This window comes from Patagioenas fasciata, chromosome 2 (genome assembly GCF_037038585.1).
Source record: "Patagioenas fasciata isolate bPatFas1 chromosome 2, bPatFas1.hap1, whole genome shotgun sequence".
Taxonomy (NCBI): domain Eukaryota; kingdom Metazoa; phylum Chordata; class Aves; order Columbiformes; family Columbidae; genus Patagioenas; species Patagioenas fasciata.
In genome coordinates, this window is record NC_092521.1 from 77,185,732 (window position 1) to 77,200,320 (window position 14,589).

Genomic DNA, 14,589 nt, shown 5'->3' on the forward strand with positions numbered 1-14,589 from the left:
ATGGCTGAATTTTGTGCATCTGTGTAAAGGCCTGGCGCTTGTGAGGCTGGGAAATGCAGGCAGAGGTCTCTGTGTCCTCATTGTCTTCCTCTTCTGCTGCCTCACTGCCCCTCCCTGCTGTCTTGCCCTCCTCTTCATCACTGTCCTGCTCCGGTTGGCGGATTGGACTAGATGATCTTACGAGGTCCCTTCCAATCCCTAGCGTTCTATGATTCTGTGAAAATGCTGGGCTTCTCGTGCTGGGCTTCTCACTTGCCTTTTTACTGTCTATCTGAAGGCTGCAGTGAACAAAGCTCATGCAAAACATGCTTCTGGAAGCCTGTGGCAAATGGACTGTAGCAGGGGAGGCAGCACTTCTGGGTCTCCTCCATTCATCAGCTGCTGCCGCCCAGGAGGATTTGATTTCTGTTGGATTTCAGCACAAATAGAATGATTTGCTTTGTGTTTTGTTGAGTTTGTTTGTTTTTACCTTTTTTTTTTTTTTTTCCTCCCAAGAGACCTGTTATTCTGAAACTCCAAGCAAAGCCAGCTGTAACTCATTTTGCTCCTGCCTGCTCAAGCAGGACAGCTTACCTCCTAAGAAACATGTGCTAACCCTTGGTAGCACCTCCCTGGCAGCTGGAGCCCATGAGGGAAGGTGGAGGTGCTGCTGGAGGAGGATGCTTACACAGAGGTGAAGGGGACACAAATTCCCAGGGCGGAGGAAGGTTTTCTATACACTTTTGATGCCAGGCTGCAGTCCAGCATATTAGTGGGAACGATGCTGCTGAGTATTGCAAGTGAGACTGGAGCATGGGCTGCCTGCCTTCACAGTCATTGCTTGTCTTGGTACACTGGTAGTTTTGGCATGGTGGCCAGCCTCTCACCATCTGATGCTCCCTTGCAAAGAAGCACCCCAGCCCCATGGGCTGACTTACTTCTGCAGTAAGTTACAGGGTTTTAATACAGTGACACTGGAAATTAAAATCCCAAGTGCTTCCCAATGTACTCTGGAAACATACCATGCTCTTATCTCTGGAAAACAATGGTGTCACAAGGAGAAGACTACCAACACTATGGGAGGCTTTCAGGCAGGAACAAAGAATTACATGTAATTGGCTCCTTGTGTTACTATGGTGATTTTTGTTGTTGGTGGTGGTGGTGTCTTTTTTAATGCCATTGAAAACTGTTCCTTAAGCCTTGACAAAAATCCGCACTGGGCCTCCTTATTGAATGCCTTTTTCTGGTAATGTTCTTAGTAGTCCTGAGTGCTCACGCTGTTCTGTTAAGGGACACATATTAGAGCAGCTGGTAAAAAAACAGCTTGAGTAGAAAAATAGCATACAGATATGCAACATTCTTTGAGGGTATTTCTTTTTAAACACCTACATTTCAGCAGGACCCTTCCAAAAACTGCGACTGAAATTAGGACCAAATAAGCAGGATATGCCAATTTGCAGATGGTCTGAACTGAAGCCTTTTCTTTTTTTCTGTAATGCATGCAATGCAGCTTGGTTTTGTTCATTGTGCCTCATGACTTCTTAACACTCCACGGTTTGGTTAGATACACAGAGGCCACACGTGGGCAACAAGCTGGAAAGGGCAGTCATGTCCCTGTGTCCTGCCCATGCCTTCCTGCTTGCCCCCAGCAAACCTGCCATTTTGCTGGATTAGTATTCTGCTAATTCAATGAGCTAGACAAAATAGCTGGAGCCAGTGCAGGGAAGTAGGGAAGGGAAGGGGCAAGCGGGTTTCGTTCAGAGCCAGCAAGCTGCCAGGCGGCTCAGCCAGGGCTCCAGGCTGTGCCCAAAGTGGTGAGGAAGAGCTCCCTGGGACAGGTTAGGCAGCTCCAGAAATCATCTAACTGGGTGAAACACAGAGGTGACAGCCTCTTACAGGTATCTGTATCTCTGCTGAACCCCAAGGAAACAGACTTGAACTGGTTTGCAGATATTCTGGAAAATCACACGGTCCTCCCCCCGTCTCCTTTGAGCCCTCTTTGGAAAGATTAAATAAGCCCCAGCAAGAGAGCTGCTCAGCAACTTCATCCATAAAGTAGAGCAGAAAGATCTGTAAGAAATGGGAATTATCCTCACATTTTTCTTCCTTTTAAATTATCACAGGTAGAATTACAAACCCATGCAGTCGCTTGGGTCATTTAAAGACCTTCTTCATTACTTAGATAATTACTCACCCAGAGTGTGTATTCAGCAGAGAGCAGCCAGCCAGCCATCTTCTTGAGGCAAGCAAAAACTGGAATGACAGTTCTGCAGACTCTCCCTATAGTAAATTTTGCAACTCAGTCTTTGAATACCAAGTTACTGGAAACTGCTGAACTAATACTATCAGAGACAACAGCGGGCAGAGATAATCCCTGGAGGAGTGGACAAGAGATAATGGAGGCAGTGAAGGGGAAAGAAAATACATTGATGTCTATGGTGTGTCTCTGATTGAAAACAAGATTGGTCTTTTGACCCAAATTTTTCTGACTATTATGTAGACAAGAATTAAAAGCAGCCATAAAGGTTTTCTCTGGTCTGCTAAGGAAAATATTATTTTAAAATCAAGTGATTCAATATAAGCCCCCTTCAGTATTGTCTCCGTTTTTGGAAACTGGCTTTCCTAGTCATTTTGAGCAAACATTTTCAATACCTTTGCACACCTTCCTGAGCACAAGGTAACCTCGCAGAGGGGTGGCAGGCTGTCTGGAGGATACACACAGATCAAAGAGCGAAAGTCTGAAATCAGCTCATTCAGAATGGGAGACATCAAGCTATTATTTCAGTGTAGATGTATTCCTGAAGTAAGTCTAAAATTACTCCTCTCTACTAATAAGAAAGCCAAGATGTCATTTCTAGGGCGGTAAACACAAACCAAGGCTACAGATATGCTGTGAGGAAAAGGCTTCTTCAGAAATAAACCTCTTCAGCTGCATAACTAACTCCCACAAGGATAGTCCTGTATCAGGTCAGTTCTACTGGAGCCCCTCCCAGGAGCTGTAAATGTTGTCTATCTGATGATCCTGGGGACACTCTTTCTCTAGGATCTCTCCCAATCCAAACAAAAAAAGCCCCCAGAAAGGTAAAAAAAAAAAAAAAAAAAAAAGGTCCTCATCATCCCCAGATACTATTTCTTTCACAACACCGTTTCTGCTTGCAGAAGGCCAAGAGGGGATTATTTCCAGGGAAAGTCAGTTTGCAAAGTTCACCAAAGAACAGGAGAGGGAAACTGTACTGAGATACATGACTTTCGGAGTATTTCTGACCATACCTCTTGAGTCATCCAGGCAAGTAAAAAAATATATATTTAAAGATATCTTCAAAGGTATCACAGGCTGTCACAGTATTACAAAGAAGGCCTGTAGAATGCCACATGGCAAATGAGAAGTGCCAACTCATCTTGCTTTGGAGAACAGGAATTTTCTTCTGCCTGGAGAATTCCTATGTACAGCTAAATATAGCATTTAAGGAGAAACCTCATATATTCTGAACCATTTTTGCTTTGTCTGTGGAGCTGCTGACCACTAAGAAGCATGTTGTCAGCCAGAGCCATGCTTAGACCAAGATGTGTTTTATAATGCTAAATACACTGAATAAGGACATCCTGAATTTGGCAAACTGGGTGCCCCAAATCACTTCCCAACCTGTAAAATACCTATATAATGAAGTTATATTAATTATTCCCTATATTAAATTAAAACATATCTATAAAGCTACCTATTGATAACATAGTCATGCGTATATGTCATTCATATATCAAGTAATAAATGTTATATATATAACATCTATACAATCATATATATTTAGAAGTTTATAAAATATACACATATAAAAAGACTCCCACCTCCCAGTGCTAGCATGAAGCACTGAGATATTTTAATGGTGACTGTCCCTAAGAAAGCTACTGTTAAATAATTGTTCTGCAAGAGGAACAAATCATTCAGGGTATAATATGGGAGCTACAAAGGAAAACAGGCCAGCTGCCTTTTCACTGAACACTATGGAACACTTGTATGGGAAGAGGCAGTGGATTCCGTGAAAAATAGTACTTCATAGGGTAATTAAAGTTATTATGCATATTAATTTTGCCTAGTCAGATTTAAATTTGGCACTTCTCTAAGCACATTTGAATTTACAATGTTTGTAGCATTCTTTTATGGCTATAAAACCATGCAGAGCTTTGTGGATAATTAGTGGGCCAAATGCTGCAGTTTCAGTCCACTCTCAGGAAAAGAGCAGAAAAATGGATTTAGATGGTTCCTTCTCCCCTTCCCGTCATATTATAGCAGCTTCCCACATGAATGATGGTTTACTGCTTTGCCCAAGCCCTTCCGCCCAAACAAATACAAAATAGGCACAAACCCTCAAGAGGCAGATGTGCAAAATCTCTGCCTGCAGGTGCCATCCTAGATGCATTCAGTGATTTCTCACATAGCACTGCTTGAACAGTGAGCTCTTGCAAATAAGGATCAAGAAAGGGGCACAGGAACTGCTCAAACATCTCTGATGTGTGTGTTCACATGTATGTGTCTGGTATTTTTACTTTTGGTGCCGGAAACCTGCTCTGGGTAGTGCTAACCACCAAAGGCACTTTCTGAGTATCTATACACATCCTTCTGTTGACAAAGATGATAAAATATTTACTTTCCAACCACATCCGGCAATGGGACCTCAGGTTTCTTCACGCTTGCTGCCATTATACTGAAGCCAGATTCTTGTAGAAGGCCATAGTGTGAAGATATTCTGTATTATTGAGTGACAGTGTCAATACGACCCAAATCAATAAGTGATAACGTTAAGTAACGGCCCACTAAAAGTTCTGTTCCAAATCAAGATGAAACAGCATTTCAAAAGAATAAACAAACACAGTTGTATTGGGATATGTGGTTTTGTAAGTAATCACTTTGATCACCTGGTATCCTTTTCCAAAAGCTGCCGTATCAGCCTCCTGAAGTGTGTTGTTATGAGCAAAATAAAACTACACTAGTTCAGTGAACAGTAGAACTGAACAGACTAATCAAATTAATTTTCTTTGTTTTGCTCTTGAAAATTTGTTTTGCAAACTTAAATTTGACTAATGGGCTCAGTTAAAAAAAGACTGTGAATGTTTTACATGATCACTTTTTCACTTGTGGTTTGTGAAAACTGTTTTTATTCTTCATATGATTGATTGTATTAACTGGTTTTTAAAATGTTCCTGAGCACAATGAGCAGTGTTTGCCTGTGGTTTCCCAGCCACTATGAGGCAGCCTTCTGCAAGAGTCATTTGGGCTTACACAGCATTTCCCACATCAGCACTCCTGAGAGTCTGCACCTGTTCTTTGCTAGAAGAAATTCGGCCAGCTACCACAGGAACTGGGCTTCACTGTGAGACACTGGTCATCTCAGTTATGGTGACTTATAGGAACTAGTTTTGGTTGTGCACTCAAACTGGGTTATCCACATTCTTGCGTAATCACTTCCATGTGTCTGAATCTCAAATACCCTGACCTGTCTTAGGGTTTCCATGACTAAGCTACTGTGTTCCAAGAATGCCACGGATAAAATGCTGGACTTAAACTGCAGGTCAGCTGTCCAAAGAAAGAATAGCGAGGTATCATGCCAAGGCCTTGTCTGTATTTAAACAAACAAACCAACCAGCCTCCAGAAAACAGCTGAACTGGTTTAAGTGCAGAGTTTAGCTGAACAAATATTCAGATTCCCTTGGGTTGGTTTTATTCAGGCTAATATTCACTTGACTTAATCAATCAGAAACACCTTGAGACTAAAGCGATATAAATCATTCATCCTAAAATCAGTTTCCGCCCTGACAGCTGTGGCAACTTAACTAAATTGTTTCACTGGAGAGCGCTGCCCTGCCACTGTGCAAAGGGCTGCATCCCTCACCTGGGGCAAGGCTCTGCCCTCGGCTCTGACCCATTCTGGTTTCCTTGCAGCTTTTGTTTCTCCAACAGGCTGGTAAGGTCCTTCTTTCTCTTCTGCAACTTCTCATTATGAACTAACTCATACACAGCAGAGTCAATGGCACCTCCTGGGGCGGTTCAGTGACACTTGCTCACCTTTGGCTAATTACCAGTCTCACTTTCATTAATGTGGCTCGCAACTGCCAGAGACTCTTCCCCTCGCACCGTTCCCAGCACCACAGTGCTTCAGTCTGTCATTTGGATTTGGGAAACTTTAAACCCCTGCACGTAGCACCGGGTAAGAACCACATCATCACCATCCTCCACAGAGAACTGTCTCTTTCCATCAAGTAAAACACTGGTCTAATCTTTAATTCAAGGCTGTCTTTTGAGGATCACAGCCCCAGTTCAGGAACAAAGTGAGCCTGACAACAGTTGGAGACAGAAGATGAAATATTAATCCATACTTTTGCACCATTCAAGCTGGATTATAGTCATCCCCTGTCTGCAGGCCTTCCCAAGGCCACCTCCTACAAAACACAGCTTGTATGGAAGCCAGCCATGGGACTGAACCATGTACTGCAGACAGAAAGCCCACTGCCCAGACACTCAGCTTGGGGCTTGCTTGGAGACCTGGATTCCTTCTTTGTCCCCAAGTCTGCTCTTCAATTGCCAGGTGTAGAGCACATCCTTAACTGTAGCTATTTTTAATCACTAAAGGTTCTCAGCTTCAGGATGTGTCTACCTATACAAGAATGAAAAAAAAGCAGAAAAATCTTTAAACATAGTAGGCAAAAATCTACAGCAAGCTCTGGTTCTTTCCCTTTTAAGCCCATCATCACAGGACACAGGATGTGTACTATATTGGTCTCCCTTCTTCTTTTAGAGGATTCAGTGGCATTTCCTCGGGCAGGAATTAGTTAAATTGAAAAAGCAACAAAATGAGGTTGTTGTGAAGAGCTGACTGTTGTATACGAGTCAGCTCAAATATGACCAAAGTAAAGAGAATTTGAGGTTGGATGAGAGAAAGGAAACCACCACCACAGGCAGATATGGTTGAAGAAAATACCAAGGGAAGAAAACAGATTAAAGCAAACATCACCATCTGAGTATTTTCAGAAGCATCAAAGCTGCAGTTGTTGCTGTGTTGGCACACACTGGATCGAGTGCAGGGCTTTTTCCAGACAGACTGGCTTGTCTCCTCTGTGCCTCTGTTTCCCCATTAATTAAACAGAAATGTTTTCCTAAATCCCAAGTTGACTCTTAAGGGAAGCTCTTGGTTATCAGGTAATGAGGGAAAAGGTGGGTGAGAAAACCCACAGAAACAAAACCACATAATGAAAACTAAGCCAATCAAGCAAACAGAGCACATGCTATCTATTGGCTTGGAAAATCATGTAAAGTTCTTTACAGATGGTGGAGGCAGCTTGGATGGCAGGGGCCAGAGTGGAGCCTGGGGCGATCCAATTGTAATCTGCAGGTCTCAAATGACGGTGAGGCTGGACATATCCAGAACACAGATCGTCTGCTGCTCACGGTTCAAGGGTAGCTGAACCTGTGCAGCTTCTGAGGACAAAAAAGTGTGAGAGTGCTCATCCATTCCCTACAGTATAGATATATACCATTAAAGATGTCATCCTTCAAAATCTGTAAAAAAAAAAAATGTATTTTGCTTGGAGTAACAGGAAGCTGATATCTTTGTCCTGTTTTTCCCACCAAGGGCTTTTCTTAGGTAAATAAGTATTCACTGTATAGCAAAAACAATGTTGAAAGCTATGCCTAGAAATGCAACACTAAAAAAGTTTTGCATTTCACATCACTATCACCTTACTTTCCTGAAGAGCTCCATCTTTTGGAGATTCCAGTGGGCTATTTAACAGATTTATGAAGCTATAAAAGTGAAAGACAGGTTCATGCAGTCTAAATGCCATTAAATTCCTGTTTTGCCATTTCCGATTAGCTGGGCTCTTCTGAAAGCCTTGTGCCAGCTGAGAAAACACATCAGGGAATGACACTTAGAAGGAACTGAAATGAACCTGGGGCAGGAGAAGAGAGGAGGGAGGGGCAGCAGCAGCAACCCAGCAGCAGCAGCAAGTCAAACAAAGCCAGGTTCTAATTTAACAGTGATAATCTTCTACCAGAGTTATTTAAAAATCCCATTAATGTATGGATATGAATCTTCTATGCAGTTGTGGGTTTGGACCCACCCAAAAATAGCCTTCAGATTTCTAGGCCCGGGGAACAGCAAGAAGAAAGCAGCACTTCCTTTGCTAGTGGCATGAAGGTCTCTCACCTTGCCAGAGCTGGCATGCTTGTCATGTCACACTTATCAAAACCAACCCGGCTGATAATAAAGCTTATGAAATGAGTACAAGCTGCTTTGAGCATGCATTGATAAATGCTTTAGGAGAAGAGCAGATATTTCACTACTTCTAGTCTGGGAAAGATTGCTTTTTTTCAATTAGGCTGTGCAGTGTTCAAGCATCAGCATGTTTTGGTTGTTTTGAATTTGTCCAGGAACATAGCTGAGGCATGGGATGTTTGGGAAGGACTGTAAAAGGTTCCTAGGCACCAAGAGTATCGTGAGTGAGGATGAAGCAGAAGGTGGCAAACTAGGTCCTGGGGACCCCACAGGCAGCTGAGCCTCAGCCCTGTCACAGTCTAGAGGAAACACAGCAATTTTTCATCTGATTTATACAGTTATTGAACTAAATATAGTAATAAATACTACAGTCAGCACAGTTGTCAGACATCTATTTTTGATATGAACTTGAGCATGTTTTACCCCACCTTCAGCTTCAGATCTAAAGATGCTGCCAATTGTCAACTTTTGGCTTCCAGAACAATTCCATTAAGAGACATGAAGAGCACTTTTTTTCATGAGATCATTTCAGGCAGCTTGCAAACACTTAAATCAATGCACCAGTTACGCTGCTCACGTTTTCAAGACAGCACTAAGAAAACTGTAGTGGTGGGAAGGAGGAGAAGCAGGAATTCTTGACCACCAAGGTGCACCCAGACCTCTGCAGCAAGGTCTGCATCTGCAGCAAGGTCTGCACCTATGAAATACCTTGGGAGCCACTCATACTTCTACGATTCCTTGCAAAGTGTTTCTGTTAATTTCAATTATGTCAGCATCTTTCCTTTGAGAAAATATTTGTCAGGGTATGTAGCTATTTAAAGGCTTTTTCACATCTGTTTTCACAGACAAACCCTATTAGCTTGTAACAATAACCGCATGCATTTTACTGGAAAGCAATCACTAAAATGGGCTAGAAATCCAGATCCCTTAAAATCTGTGTCCATATTCTAAACACCATGCTCTAGGCATTACTGCAAACACTCCTCATTGAGGGCCAAAATGTGTGCTTTATCAGGTTACTAGTGATCATCACTAGCAGACACAGTCATACGTGGTGTGTAACCCCACACTTTTTATGTCTTGCGCAAACTCAAAACATATCCCATGGTCCAGAACAAAACACTCTTGTTCCCTTCTCTCCCATCAGCTGCTCACCAGTAAGAAGCCTTCACAGACTCTCCTGAAGACTGGTGTCTGATGGCTGGATGCTACTGGTAAACCAGAAATGCCCCAGGTGCTGGAGCTCTGCAAGCTGTCTGAGCCCTGAAGACCATGCAAGGCAGTGTTATGAGAAGTGTCCCTGGCAGTGGCCCTCCAAGATCCTACATCAATAACATTTGCGTGTAAAATTCAGAGACCCTCACCAAGGAAGGGTACAAAGATTGTATTCTGGTCTCTGGCTAAGACCAAAAGCTGACCACTGCATCATCCATAGAAGTTACTGGGACAGAACAACACAGGGAAAATCACTGCTAATACAAAAGTCTGTCAAGAACACTCAAAAGCACTTTCTGATATTTCATAACTTCTTTTAGGCTTTGTAGGTGCTCAAAGGCAGCCTTGAAGGCCTTTTCTTTGAGTAACTATTTGTCTTCTTCCTCAGTGTACAAATCTCTGTAATGCTCAGACTCTGCCAACTCAGCTGACTCCAAGGGAAATTTCTGAGTAAGTCAAAAGCACCTTTTTGGCATTACTGTTTCTCCCCTTGCCAAGAGGTTCCCATCTGAGATGTCAGCAGGGATGACGCACAGCCGGGACAGTGCCCAGCTCCCTCCAGGAGCACAGCTCCAGTGGTGATAAATCTCAGGGCAGTGGGACAGGGGAGTTTGAGACAAGAGTCACCAGAAGACCATGCAAAACAGTGTGGCTACCTCTACCATAAGAGCTAAAGGTAAGGGTGAAGAAGATGGTATCTGTGCTTACAGAAATGATGGAGCCAAAAAAGTGATGGCTGCAGTGCATGCATATGTGTATTTTTCCCTGTCACCGTTTTTGCATCCACAGAATATATGCTCATGATTTGCTTATTCCAGGTGTCATAGACAAAGTGGTCCTGCATGATTATGTGAGCTGCATACACCTCTTCTGTGAATTGCACCTTGTCTCATTTCTGCTCCTTCCAGCCCTAACTTCAACAGTTCCAGGGTACATTTCCAAGAAGGTGTTAGGTGGCATTTCCCTCTCAAAATATCAAGGTTAGATCAGCCCAGCTGCTACGATGTTTTTTCATTAATACCTTCCCCAAATTCTGTTCGTGTGCCAACAAACCATCCCTCAGTGAATCTACAGAAAATGCCTACTTGACTCTCAGCATTCAGTGGCAGTTCTAGGGAGTGAAAAGATGCACATTCAGCTTGACGTCTCTCCCATCCACTGCTTTTAAATACCTCCTCACACCTGGACAAGCTCTCACCTCTGAAAAGCCTAGCCCACCACAGAACAACACCAAATTTAATCTGTGAGTTTGCAAGGCACGTGTAGGAGCCAGGCATGGTGTGGCATGACAGCCTGTCCTTCGGAGTGGCAGCACCAGGAAGTGAGAGGCCAGCAGACAGGACAGGCCTACATGCTGTCTCTGGGTGACTGCAGGTCCAACAGCTTTTGCTTAAAAGTTAAGTCCTTCCTCCTACCCCTTAGTTGATATTTTTTTCAGAATCTTTCTCTGTCTCTTTTCTCCTGCGCAGTTGCTGACAGGAAAGGCTGTGAACCCAGAAAAAAGTCTCACCCAAGTTGGCACTGAGCACATGGGAGCGATGACCCAGCCAACTCCAGCAGATGCTGTCAGTAAGCTGCACTGCGATCTAAGATTTGTTCTTAAGAAGCATTTCTGTTAAGTTTGCAGAGTAAAAACAAGTTCACCTCTCCTTTTACACTTGAAGAGCTTTTGCTGCATGGCTGATTGAAAGCAAAAAGTCTTCAGCTGTATTGTTATTAATGCCAGCAAATATGGCTGAAAATAACAGAGAGTGGAAAATACACAGAGCTCATATTCATTGCTTGTAGCTTATATTACCCATTAGAACTATAAGGCTATCCAAGTAATTTTCTCCATTTACATCAGCTCCAGCATTTTACCTTGAGTACATATTACAAGCTATCAAAATGCAGTGGCCCATAATGAGCACAAAGGTGCCATCTTTATTTAGACACCTTTCAGAGCACTAGTGCTAGGTCACTAATGATATTTAGAATTGCTTCTCAGAGTAATTGGTACATTTTTTCCTCCTGAAGTGCTATGCTTTAGTCTTTTCACTCTATAATCTCAACTCCTTACAAACAGCCACAGAAATATTTGTATTTTCAGAACATAAAGGACAGCAAATCAAGAGTGAAGTTCCTGCTTGATTCTGACTATTAAAAGCATTTCAATAGTATCTTCAGGCTGAGATGATGTCTGGCCAATTGCTTTGTAGCCTTGTTTGATTACAGGCAACAGAACATATAAGTAAAGGAGAAAAGGCAAAACAGTAACCCTGGGACAGCTTTTGTAAATTAACATGGAGTTCATATAATTTTTTAAAGAATAGCTGTGCTAGGGCTTGTGTTTGTTTCTTCTGAAACTTACTGTACACTTGTTTATTAGGAATTGCAAAATTAGGACAATTTCCCCTTGTTATTAAGATCGGGTAATACTGAATTTTACAGCATGTATATGTAAAGATGCACATGTACGCCTGTGTGTTATAATAATGATTATTTTTTTCCCCTTCCTATCTAGTAAGCTAATGTATTCTGAAGGATTTTGTTCAATTGTTTTCAAAATAACTCAGGCTGTCACTCCTACCATCTTTTCTTCAAATTTGCTCTTCCAGCAAGCAGCACTGCATAGTCAGGTACTCCTTCCAGGGAGCTCTGTTGAATTCCAGTCCCCTATTTTTGAAATCATGAGACTTATACAATGACAGACTGGGATAATATTTTGCATGACAAATTTAATTTCACTCCCTGAAGTGACGTCTTTACAACATGTTTGGGAAAAGCCCAGAAACCAACATTTAAAAAGTGGCTTAGTAGTCAGCAAACTGCAACTGAAGATGGGAGATAAAGTCATTTAACATTGACATTCCTCCGCAGACCTTCACAAGCACAATCCACATAAAGCAAAGGATCTGCCCGCAAGTCTTCTCCGCCATTTTTCAGGTTGACATGACCTTAACAATGTCTGAGAAGACAGATATTTGGAAGTCCCTACCTCATGTAAAATAATTGGTTTGACACTCACTCCAGTCCTGCAAAATAAATCTGAAGTTACCTTATTTTCTTTGGAGAGTATCACTGAAGTTAACAGGATTCCATAAACACAAAGTAGAAATCCTCTCTGAAAGATTGGTGGCCTGCATGAGATGGGAAAATAACCTGCCTTAAAGAAAAATAATCCTAAATCTCCTAGGGGAGAAAACTGCTGAGATGCCCGTGGTAACATTTCCTATATGTTCTCAGGTATAGATTCTGCCTTTTAAGATTCTGCCTTTTAACCTGTTCCCACTGAACAAAGTCATATCTGTTGCAAAGGAGCGACCATCAGAGGGTGACACACTGTGTACAATGACAGCCAGGAAAAAACCTGTCTGTAAACAAACTAAACATACAAACTTAGAAGAGAGGAATATTGTGAGTCATGATAAATACTCAGATCACACTCTATTATTTCAGTAAATATTTGTCATAGCAACAATTGACTAACGGTGAACCAGCTATTAGCGTGCAAAGCAGAGCTCTCGTACTATGAAGTAGAGGTTTCCAGCATGTACGTTGTAGGAACTGTTTGGTGCAGTGAAAAGTGAGGCTGTGTGTTTAACAATTGTCCTCACAATAAGCTCAGTTGAACAGCTTATTTAAGGCTTCAGCCTTTCATTCCAGACCCTTCCAGCTGTCACAATTGTCACATCAGCAGTGGGGTAATGTTTATTCTGTTCCGGATGATAAAGCAGGTCCTAAAAGAGAGCTCCAGCATTTGCTATTCATTATCTTTCATCCACAGAGTAGGAATTAGATAAGGCTTCAAATGTAGGTTTTTTTATTAGCAACTCAGATTTAATACAGTGAAAAGATACCTGCAAAAAGGATGTAGAAGGTTTTCACCCAAACTGTGTGTTCTAAGGAATCTGATCCCACATTGCTTAATTCCTCTGAGATGAATAAAATATTTGATTTCAGTTCCTAAAACTGACTGTTCTTTCTCTTTGTAGGTACACACATTACAATATTAATTAGGTCTCAGTTCAACTAGAATATGTCTCAATTCCACATCCTACATGCATGTACATCCAGCACCAGCTTTTGCAGCAGAGAAATATTATATATTTATTTATACTAAATCTTGTAGGTTGAAAGAACCATACGTTTGTTAAAATATGTTTGCATTTCCAGATTTTCCTCATACAAAGGTCTCTCCCATGCAAAAAGATTCAAGGACATGTAGATTTACAAATCAATGAATTGTACTTTCAGTACATAATTAGGCAGTGGAAACTGAGGTTACTGAGCAGCACAAGAAATGGTCAGTATCCAGCTCTGAAACGAGATGATAGCTGTTTCTCTTCTCTTATCATCTTCTAACAACAGTTTTGCAGAGCACAAGTGAATCCACTTCTGTGCTAATCCACTTACTATTCTAGTTTTAATACTTGAGGGTTTACTGATTTAGTCACAGCTACTGTTCAGATTTAAATATATAAAAAAAAAAAAAAAAAAATGAAGTGTAGAACATTCCACCAGCATGTGCCCCAGTCTACTGGTCTTCAACAGAGAAAGCTACAAGACCTTTAGCTTCCTCAGAGTTCCCCACCATCACATTACAAACCCAGCTGACCAGCCCTACAGCCCTACCGCTGAGGACAGGCCTACTTGGAGATGACCACCTCTCAGCCCGTCTGATACTCTGATATCAGATACCAGAAAAAAAAACAGAGGGAGGTGAAAAAGATCAGGCCCATATATCTGCTCTGTCCTGCTGATTCAAGACTGCTGTCCTCACCCCTGTCCCTGACATCCTGGGCCTTCCCTGGCAGCTAAAGGTTGCCTGCTGCTTTGTATCACCCACCCACCTGGTGAACCACTGTGGGCTCTCCCTTTACTCCTTGATATCAACCGACATTAGGAGTCTCTCAGCAGGAATCTGCTGTCCATGGCTCCTGTTTGTGAAAATCTGCTCTGAATTCACAGAAGGAATAATGGATTAGAAAAGCTTTTTAAAGAAATGAACCAGGAGGTCAGCAGAACTCAAACAGGTTGAAGTTTAACCCTCACTGCAGAGTGATACATCACTTGAAAAATGAAGTGAAGCCTAAGATTAGGTGTGTATGATTTTAGAAATAAGGTGTTTTTTTTTTTAAAAAAAAAGGCA